Source organism: Cephus cinctus, unplaced genomic scaffold, assembly GCF_000341935.2.
Source record: "Cephus cinctus unplaced genomic scaffold, Ccin1 Ccin1_scaffold0201, whole genome shotgun sequence".
NCBI classification, from domain to species: Eukaryota; Metazoa; Arthropoda; class Insecta; order Hymenoptera; family Cephidae; genus Cephus; species Cephus cinctus.
Window position 1 is genome coordinate 33,338 of NW_014332921.1, and position 8,270 is coordinate 41,607.

An 8,270-nucleotide genomic window follows, 5' to 3' on the forward strand; every position below is an offset into this window, starting at 1 on the left:
CCCCCCCCCCTCTTGATACAGGTTGTGCTACACGGCTAGCGAAAGAAGTTCAGTACCCAAGAACCACCGCAGCAATCGTATATCAACCCCCGTTAAAAATAATCGAGACCGCTACTATGTTTATCCCTCTCTTTTCTACCCCTACGAGCTCCACCCATACCTCAGCTACCGTTAAACCAGATTTTCGAAAATATTCGACAAATCGTCTATGCAAAATCTTCGCAGAACAAAAACAGAAACATAGACGAGAAGGCAGGAAGTTCTTGCCAAGTTTCGCAAGTACACGTGTCTACCCCCCCCCCACACGTACCTATGTATATGCACGTTGCACGCCAGTTATGTATACATCCAACGGATATAGGTACACGAAGCCAACCCCCTTCAACCCCTGGAATTCAGAGTGGGGGTAAAATAGGAGAGAAGGCGTCGCATCAATTTCTCTCGAACTACTATACTCGATCCGTCCAAAGTATCATCGTGTATCACTATGGGGTTTGGTAAGGCTGGGCAGGGGATGAAGTTCCAAGGGTAGCAATCGCTATTGAAGATAAATTTCTTTCAGACGGTACGTATCGTCCCATCCAAAGCTCGTGCATCACACATCCCGCCCCCCGGTCCAACGAAATAATTCCACCCTCTTTTTCACTCGCGTTTACCAGCTATATATATCGAGTTTTACCTATCATTCTCGCCCTTAGTTTTTCGCTAGCAACCCTCACCGTATCGTATACCATATATAGATATAAGATCCAATTTTTGTAACACCCTCAGTAAGCCGCCACCCGTGCGAGCACAGAGGCCGAATTACGGGGGATGACATAGAACGATAACTGATTTGTAGCAGCACATTGGTTCGCGGACATAAATCTACCCCTTGCGAACCAAACCAGTATGGTATTTTCCACCCCCTTTTCTACCGATTCCGACGCAACGCAACGTTACGCCGAACAGCTACTCGTGCAGCTTCCTCCTTTTACGTTATCCACCCTCTCCTCCCCCCCCCGACCGCCCACCCTGCTATCACAATAACGTGCACCCCTTGGGTTCGTGTATGATTTATGTGTGAACACACATCACGTCCCGTAGTTTCGCATTATTCCGCGGTTCGAGCCATGGCGCGGGCCACGTTAACGTAGATGACGCGAAGCGTCGCGACGCCCCGGAAATTCTATTGGCTTTTCTCTCGTCTCGCTGTTACGTGCATATGCGTACGAGGTACAAAGGATGCCGACGGGCTACGAGGATGGGTGGCGGAGGGTTGGAAAATATTATTTACCTTGGACATGCAAGGGATGATGAGATATAGTTAAAAAAAAAATTAAACAAAAATTTTTCCAAAGCCGACGGCTTCTGTTTTCTTGTTTTCCTTAGATATCTCGTATAATTTTGTATCTCTTCTCCGTGCACTGCCCGAGGCTGCTGGGAACTCGGATGTTTCGTTGAAAGGATGGTACAGTGGAAAATAAAAATAAAAATGTTTGTCGGTAAAAAAATATGTGCCTGTTAGTCTGAGATTTTTGCAGAGAAAATATTATCTTGAAATTTCGAGGAATAAGGGGGATGGGGGAATTCGAGAAAAATAACTTGAGTTGATAGATAAAAATTTGGATTTTCACCATTGAAGGGAATGATTTTCTTTTTTATAAAGTAAAATACTCACGAAAAACGTCGATTGCCTGATGTTTACGTCGTCTATGGATATTCCGTTAAATTTTGAAATTTCAATTTTATAATGAAAATTTTATCTCACCACTTCGGGCCTCTCTTACCAAACGTTTTTCCGCAGACGTATCTGGCCCCTTTTTAGATCATCCTCACTGGAGAGACGTATCGAGCGTTGTAAACACGTTAAGTCTATTTGCAATCTCTCTCCCCACAAACAACTGGTCCATAATCTTCTTGCCGGTAGGCATGACAGAGTCACCGAGTAGGTACGGTTCACATGAAGCGACCGTAGCAAACAGTCAAGTGTTTACTCGCCTGATTGGACCATGCTGGCCGGAGCTATGAAGATAAGACCATTGAAGAGTGCGTCGCAGGATTTTGAGCACTGATGAATTTCAAAGAGAAAAAAAAGATATCCCCTTACATACAAAAAAAAAAATCTGATTCGAAAATCTGTGAAAAAATTGCAAATCGTAATGTGAAAATCAATCAACGCCATAAAAAAGAAGCAACCCCTTGTCTACTAGAAAGAGAGCGAGTCCTCCCCTCTACAAAGTACAAATTTTAATTTTCTTTCTTTTTTAGAGACGCATAAATTTCATGGGCAACAGAGGGTTGCCACCCCCAAGTATACCAACTCGGTAAATTGCGTCTGTTTACAAATGAATCAGCCCTTTTATTAGTGTAAGAGGGATGAAGCAGATGAAGGGGAGGTTGCGAATGACGTCAAAATAGTTCGACTTTGTATTTTTATACGTCTCGAATTTAGCCCCTAGGGGTGGTTCTTTTTTTAATTTCGTAAATTTCCTTGATCGTATCGCCCGAGTTATTAGCCAAAAATCCTTTTCTCAAAATTATAGATCTTCGCCTGGATCTTCAACCCCATTCTCCATTCACTCCATAAAGAGTCCGGGACAGATTCGCGTACTGGGCGAGCACAGCATCGTCCCTTGAAAGTACGACTAGCACTTCTTACCCTCGGAATACGAAAGGCTGCCAACGGCAGGAAATTCGTAAAATCACAGCAAAAGATACTTAATTGGTTTTTCCTTGCTTCGAAAAGCTCATCAGTCCTTGCGTCATTACACTTCCGGCTAATCGAAATCACATTGCTCCCCTGCTGAACGGGCTACGTTCAGACGGTCCTGATAGATTGCGGTAACGTCGATATTTTTGTTTTTCCCTTTCTCCGTAATTGAAGGATTTAATGTAAAAGGGAGCGGAGGGCAGAATAAATGGAAGAAGCAGAGAAAGTCAATAAAATGCCGGACCGAGACATTCGTTAAATATATATAATTAATTAGACTCTCAATCACTTGGTAATTAAATTCGTTCCGTGCTTCGCTATAAATTACATATAAATAACCTTTGGGTGAGTAAAAAAGTTCAAATGAGATTCTTGCGTAATTTAATATCAAACCGCATTAATTCCGTATACTTTCAAACTCTGTCCTACGCAATTTCGCAATTCTTGAAAATCAACTTCCGGTTATCGATTTGACACAAATATTTATACGAGGATTAATAATAAGCTTGACCAAGTCAATGATATCCGAGAAATGTCAAATGTGGGAACCCCCCCCCCCAACCCCGCCAATTTCAGAACCCTTCAAAGGGTTGTATATTTTAGGAACGGTAATAGGACTGACGTCATCGTTGATTCATTGGATGACGACGATATACATATATACACACACTTGGCATTACAATAAATTATCGTGTTTCCGATAGTCTCGAAATTCAATCACGAAATTCAAATCCACCTACCTGTATCAAGCTAGGATGAAAATGACTCGTAACAACCGTGAGAATGTGGGGCAACTCGGCACCGGGGATTCGAGTTTGACGCGAGTCCATTAGGAGTTACGAGCTTCGGCCGGTTAGCCATGGGCCCCAACTTCGAATTGCGTCTACATGTAAACGGCTATGTCGCGTAATGGTATCCCCGTCGGAGATTACTGTTCCTTGACAAAGTTTCGAGTAGTGTGTGCCGATAGTAGTCAGACAGGGAAACGCAAAGTGGAACTTCCGGTGGTGATCCGCGATAGGCACTGACGTAATACGCGAAGTGGATCCGACTTAACGAAAGAGCAAAAAAGGAAAAATAAAATCGTCCTACAAAAAAAAAACATTACAAAGAGCGAAAAAAAAAAGATGGGCGAAGGATGGAAGAATTTAGATGAAAAAGGAAGGAAAGTGATACAGGGAGGGAGGGAGGGGGCGACAATGCAGAAAATACGTAGGAGGAATGCAAAAGGGGTGTCGCTGGAAAACGGCCGCAAAATGGCTTCATTTTTCGCGACGTAACGAGCTCCGGGGATTGAGCGAGGTAACGGGGGTGGTTTTAGGGGGGCGGTGGGGGGTTGGTAATAACGGACCGTGCACGTGCAGCTTGCACTGTGGATGCGGCGGCACCTTTCTCGGAAACGATTCAAAGAGCCAACCATGTAACCATCCATTATGGTAGCCAACATACCTAAGGGGGATGTGCTCGAGGAATGTTTTACCTGGTATTTTCTTGGATACTCGTGGCGCTTCGAAATGTAATTTATTGTGGAATTCTTCGGAATTCACGATTCTTACGAAGATTTATAGCGGGACTTGATAAGCAGTGTGTATGTATGTGTATAGTCGGGATCATGGAAAAATCCACGATTCAGATGTGCCAATGATTGTCGAAGGGTTTACAACGTCAAGGGCCATTCAACGGACCCCTGCGGGTCTTTCAAGATGAATCGAACAGTGGAAGAAGAACGTTATCCTGATCCAGGTAATTCTACCGTATAAAATAATCGTTTATATCGCCGACGAATGAGTCCGGATTACGTGCTATCGTCCACAAATTACTTATTTAAACAGAAAAATCCCATTCGGGGGTAAGGGAAGCTGGCGTTAGCGTCACTACGTCTATCTATACCCATCTATGTAATACTAACACCAAAGTAGCCTTGCATTATCTAAGCCTAATTTCGGATTTTACAAAAATTTTTTCTACATTAAAAAAGATACCGGTTAGATGTAATCTTTAGGGGATGTTTCTTCTGGATTTTTGACAAACCAATTTTGATGCGTTTTATACCATTTATACATGGTTTCGTGTCTTCGTATTCCTTGATTCAAAACTTTTGGACTTTACTATACTTCAAGTCTATTGAGACAACACGATGACATGTAAAATAGTAGCGAAGAAAATCGAGCGCAATATACGTGACGTATAGGAATGTAAATGAGGAGTGAAATATATAGGATTTTGCGAAATATTAAAAAAAAATTTCACGCGTAATATCAAATATGGGAAAGATCATAAGTTATCATCGTGGATAAAGTGTATTGTCAATAATGGGAAAAAAACTGAAAAATAAGAAAGATTTTTCACAATTAAGAATAGTAAAAAAATGAAATAATGAAAAATTGTATTCCTGCCTCCGGTGGCAGGATATACGTTTATCACATTTTGTCCGTAAAACGTGTCGCATTTGAAATTTAAATACCGAAGCGACAGCAGCGCCATCGCTTCGGGGGGAGGGGATTACGTCCTCTGTTGGACGTCGTGCCATTGTCTTCCGAGAGACGTCAGCTCGCAGCAACGAGATATAAATAGAAATTATTTAACGGGTGAGATTAGTGTAAAAGCTGCGAAAACAATGGACACCGTACAATAGGACGTCAGTAACGCGCATGCGCCCGGACTCGTATTTCAACGAGCATTTAAACAGTCAACAACGAAATAACCGTGGCAGCTGGCGAAGTCGTTATTAAATTTGAAAATCGAAAAGTACCTACTGTGTCGACCAAGAGAATATCAAGTACAATGGCTGCAGTCGGTATAGATAATATTCTTTCGAAATATACACTGCATGAAAAAAATGAAAGAGCTTTCAAAATTGAAACGTAGTACATGAAATTAGACTGACGTTTATCCACATACTCGTGTGAACTGAGCAAATTTTTTGAAAATTCCAATTTTGAATATTTTGATTTATACGAATTAATAATTTTGGAAATTTGAATTCACATAAAACAGGTACCAAAGTACGGGTGCACCCGATTGCCGGTATTTTTTTGAAAATGAAAATTTTCAAAATTATCCATCACTATCAGTCTATAGTACTGAAGCAAGGAATTTCAGGAATTCGTACTGATAAGATGACTGTCTGTGGATAAGACTTACCAGGAAATATGAAAATGCAAGTAGAGTGGATGGCCCAATCGTCGGGCATGTGCCAGTAATCGTCAGTGTGTGCTTTGACTATAGCTAAATCTATAGTATTATAACACAACAGACGATTACTGATACACGGCCGATGACTGGGCTATTCACCCTACTTGGATGTGACGCGACGATGTCGACGTCGCCGTACAGTGACGCGGCTTTTATCTAACGCTCATTAAGCGGGAAGTCACCCGGACGACGCTGAAAGGCAGAATCGACTCGAGGTCTTTCAAAGATCTCGACGGCGTCGCGACGCATATATTTCACTGTAAAATAGTTACGAGTCGTGCTTCCGCGTCAAATGTCAATGGCCCCGACAAGGCTTGCACTACCCTGACACTTGGTGACGTGTCGCACAACAGCCCCGAGTGCTGAAGGCATTTGACACGTCTACAGCAACTTTCATCCCTATAGAAACGACGCTTTCGGAAAAGAAGCGTCGCGAATACAGTCACCGGTTATTTTACCTACGTTCAACCAGAAGTCCCGTCAGCGTTAAGACACAAAAAAATAATCCGAGTCAGAATTTCCCCATTTTCCATAATTACACGACGTTCCTTCAGATCGATACCCGCTTCAAAATCATATCCTTACAAAAGGAGAACTGGGCCGAAACAGATATTTTCTTCGAAGAAAGCTTCGTTATATCGTATTAAGGACGTAGTTACACAAAGATCGACAGAGAGAACAAAAAATGACAAAAATAAAGCACCAAAGAAGAAAAATTAATGAGCACGGATTCCCTCGAAAAGAGATCCGCCGTTCCTCCAGGCGTGAACCGCCAGCAGCGCCAACGGCGGACGTTGAAATTAATAGTCACATTAGTCCTTGCGTTTCGTTATGGCTGAGCTAGCCGAGTAAAAAGCTCGGGGGCTTAAACGCTTTTGCAAACGTTCGCACTGCCAACTGCCGGATAAGGGTTTTAGAATGGGAACCGAAAGATTGTCAGTTGCCCGTACCATGACCAACTACCAACTGTAAATACATATGGTATATTTTTAAGAAGGGCACTTCTCAGAACATTGTGTCTTGACTATTGGCAGTTATGAGGACACTCGGTGTTTGACAAGCCCGATAGCACCTTTATACGTAAGGTATACTGTCAAGACAATAAAGCGGCACTCACACCGAATTTTCCAAAAATTTTTCATGCTAGACACTCGAAGTTGCGATGGGCTGAGAAATGGTTTCGTCGGGCTAAATTAGGTTAGAATTCCAATGCCACTTTTTTCAAGGTTTAATTCTTTTTTTTTAGAAAAAAAAAATAAAGGCTTTTCGTTGTGAGAGTCACGCGTCCTCAAAACTATTCTTTGGCAAATATATATATATATACGTATATACCCCTGTATATAGCTCTGAACCGGTATATCTGCGGCTGGGAAGGGTCTGACGTGGATCAGCGTTCATTAACAGAAACAGTATAACAAATTGATTGGTCCATGTACACGTAGAACGTACAAGCTACGCGTGTATTTCTTTTTAAATTACATAATTAATTTTTAACACGTTCGAGCGAAACACACCCGGGTATCCCGATTTCGCAGAGTGACCCAACCTACAACGTTGTACTTGACTTTCTACCTTATTACGTAACCAGTGGACCTGGGGCTAGACCTATATCTTAGAGTGGTAACGTTTAAGCGACTTGATCCCTGACCCCAATTTCATCCCTCCTAAGCCATTCCACGGCCGGTTTGGTAGCTTCGGTCGTAAGGCCCTGACGCCCTCAGCTGAAAAGGGACCCTCCTCTTCGAGCGCTGGCACAACTTTCGGACATTAACAGGTCCACGGATGACAGGATGCTGACCCGTGTCAAATGGACGCGGGTTTTCCCTCTCGTCACGCACTCCACCTTGGTAACACGATCTAAGGGTGGATCCTAACCGGTCGCTGCTACGTATAAAGACCACCGACGGTATCTGGTAGCGCCATTATTATTGACGTCACGAAGGGCCGAGGGTGACGTTTTGCCGGGGAACGACTTATTCGCAATTAACCCACGGGATAATTAAAAGATGGCGTCTGACGCTTATAAATGCATGAGGTATAAGGCTTGAGCCACTTACAGTCGACTGCCAGAAATTCCAGTGGGTCCAAGGCCGGCTGCGGTTGGGGGGTGGTGGCCAAATCCTCTTTTCAGGAATTCTGAAAACTAAGGAGAAAATCGTTACTTTGGAATTACGTTACCCTGAACGCTTCACTGGATGCATTTTGTTAAGGGGGGAGTCTAGGGGGGTTAGTTGCCGAACGATCGTTTCTTGGGTGGGGAACGAAAGGGAGATGGAGAGGGATGAAAAAAAGCGGGATGGAAGAAAAAGGAGAGAGAGAGATGGAGAACTGCTGTGTGCAAACTCATCGAGAGTCCAACACGTGGAAGAGGGGATGACGGGGG

General features: G+C 43.1%; 1 protein-coding gene across 2 annotated transcripts in view; it reads right to left on the bottom strand.

The window, feature by feature from the left end:
- Nucleotides 1–8,270, bottom strand: part of LOC107264883 — an 88,985-nt gene that overhangs the window by 31,697 nt on the left and 49,018 nt on the right. The window contains exon 2 of one of the 2 annotated variants that reach the window (XM_015733660.2): nt 7,945–8,030. The exons of the other annotated variant lie outside the window; for it this stretch is intronic. The gene's annotated coding sequence lies outside the window, so the exon portion shown is untranslated. The remainder of the gene's footprint in view (nt 1–7,944; nt 8,031–8,270) is intronic. 2 annotated transcript variants of the gene reach the window in all.